The 2,262-nt window shown below is 45.4% G+C and overlaps 1 long non-coding RNA gene across 1 annotated transcript; it reads right to left on the bottom strand.

Moving 5' to 3' along the window:
• Nucleotides 1–201: 201 nt before the first annotated feature.
• LOC116076243 lies at nt 202–2,262 on the bottom strand. Its single transcript, XR_004112873.1, has 4 exons — nt 2,209–2,262; nt 1,728–1,930; nt 1,183–1,520; nt 202–352 (listed from the first exon to the last, which is right to left on the bottom strand). It is a non-coding gene; the product is annotated as an uncharacterized LOC116076243 (long non-coding RNA).

The following is a 2,262-nucleotide window of genomic DNA, read 5'->3' as shown; positions in this document are numbered from 1 at the left end:
GTTTGGGGTGCCAGGCGACAATGCAGAGGCAGGAGACTGACTTTCCTTGAAGTTTACACCTCAGATACTGCCGTCACGCAAGTGTGCGTGGCACTTTTCCAAGCCCCAACCTGCAGAGGAATTCTAGGTCCAGACATTGAAAACAATGACCTATATCACACTTGATGGTGGCAACCAGGAAAGGGGGAGGCCCATACCGTGTTTACCAGACCTCCATATTTCAGATGCTTGTGACGATGCAGATAAGGTTGATTGACTTATTGATAGTGCCCTCCTCTGTGGCTGAGAGAGGCTTTCGGTTGTCCTTCCAGGTAGCCACATTCAGAAACTTCTCGTGGGAAAGCACCAGGATCTGCAAGGGAGAAGTGAGAGGATGGAATATCATGGTATGAGAAGGACAGAGTCCCTAGTACCTTGGTCATGATCCAGCCCATAGCTTCCTGACATCCTGATACTGTACTGACACTCTGGATAGAAGATGGTGAATAGACCAGAGCATGAGTTCCCCAGGAAGAGAGTCAGGGGCATGGTGTCAAGTGCCCAGAAGAAGACAGCAGAGAGAATGTACGGATGGTAGAACACTACAGGGTATTCCCATGTTCCTAGATGAGCAGGTCAATACAAGTGTTATGTCATTCAGAAAATAGTTAGCAACTGAAGATGGAAGCAGAGAAAGGTATCTTTCTAAGCTGATGACTGATCACAATATCTAGTGTGCTGAGAGAAACAGAGCTGACATAGCCAGTGGCCCCATCTTGTGCTGCCTCTAGGAATTAAAGAAGTCTAGCTACTCAATGCACTGTGTTAGTCAGGTTCCTGTTTAACTAAACACCTTCTATGGAAATGAAGCTACAACCCAGAAGTCAATCAGAGTGGGATAACATTCCTGAAATGGTGGGCATGTCTGCAAATTGACCAGTGAGTGTTAGAGTACTCAGTGAAATCATTCATACCACATGATGTTCAAAGAACGAAGAGAAAGAGGTCCTCACAGAAGATCCTGAAGAGTCTCTGCATGGGACATACCACCCAGGGATCTCTCAGTCTCTATCAGCATTTCTGGGCTCTATTCATTGTAGAACTACTACTAATTTTGGGATGGGACTGGAGGAACATTGGGAAGTGGGTTGAGATCAAGAACATGGTGAGAAAGCCACATGGAACCTCTCCATCTTTCCTCACCTGGTCTTTCTTTTCAAGTACACACATTGTCCTCTCTGGGACAGAATGATCCAGATTGGAGGTTGGAAGCTTATATGTTCACATATTGAATTAGATTTTTGGATCACAAGCAGCAGTAGGTACAACTACAGTTCAAAAGTCAGAGAGTTCAAGAGGTTGTGCCTTCACTGAGAAAGCAGGTCCAGACTTTTAGTTCAGATTGTCCTCAGTAGCCCCAAACAGGAAAGGGATTTGGTGCATAGCATCAGGATTTTGGCTCCAGCCTGTGCTTTTTTTGTCAGGAAAGCCTCATGACATTCAACTGCTTTTTTGAAGGTCAGAATCATAGTTGGAGACATCTAGAGAGACAACAGTGACAGAAGGTCAGAGCACAGAGGATACAGGTAGCTCCTCCTACCTGTATCACTCAGTGTCTTATTATCATAGTTATGAAAAATCCTGGACAGTAAGAGAAGTGTCTTCATGAGAAAAAGGAAACTAAAGTGCTGAGGGATAACCAAGGTCCAGGATTCCTTCTGGTGACAGATTTTAACTGCACTCCTTACCTGCTTAGAAACTCAACATGCATATGCAAAGAATGGTGGATCCCCATGCAGGAACAAGGCCTCTTGCTTCTGGGATTCCTACATTGTCCATCTATCAGGTTGGCCTCCTCGTCTTCTTACTTTCCCATCACCAGCACAGGGGGAGTGTACAGTTTAGGCCTTTGGCATGTTGTCAAACACATAACACTCCTAGGGCCTGTGATCTGAATGAAGAACACCATTTTACCAAGAGATGAATTACAATAAATTACCTTTAGGGTGTCCATAAAAATCACTCTATCACAGGCATACATCATGTCCAGTCATTCATGATGGCTGCCAGTCACATGGTTACTCTCATGGTCTTGTCTCCGGCCTCCTCCCTCTCCAGGCTTAGCCCAGCAGAGCTGTCTGCTCAGGAACAGTGTTTGCCAACAACCTGTTCTAGGATGGGAACTACCAGTTTCATCACTGTTTTTTACCTGTTTTCATGTGGACTTACCTCACCATCTTTGTCTTCCTGAATGTCCTGGACTCTGCCAGAGTGTCAGGTCCT

The sequence above is a fragment of the Mastomys coucha genome, unplaced genomic scaffold (genome assembly GCF_008632895.1).
Source record: "Mastomys coucha isolate ucsf_1 unplaced genomic scaffold, UCSF_Mcou_1 pScaffold4, whole genome shotgun sequence".
Lineage (NCBI taxonomy): Eukaryota > Metazoa > Chordata > Mammalia > Rodentia > Muridae > Mastomys > Mastomys coucha.
The sequence above is the reverse complement of the archived record's forward strand: the minus strand, read 5'-3'. Positions and strand labels throughout refer to the sequence as shown.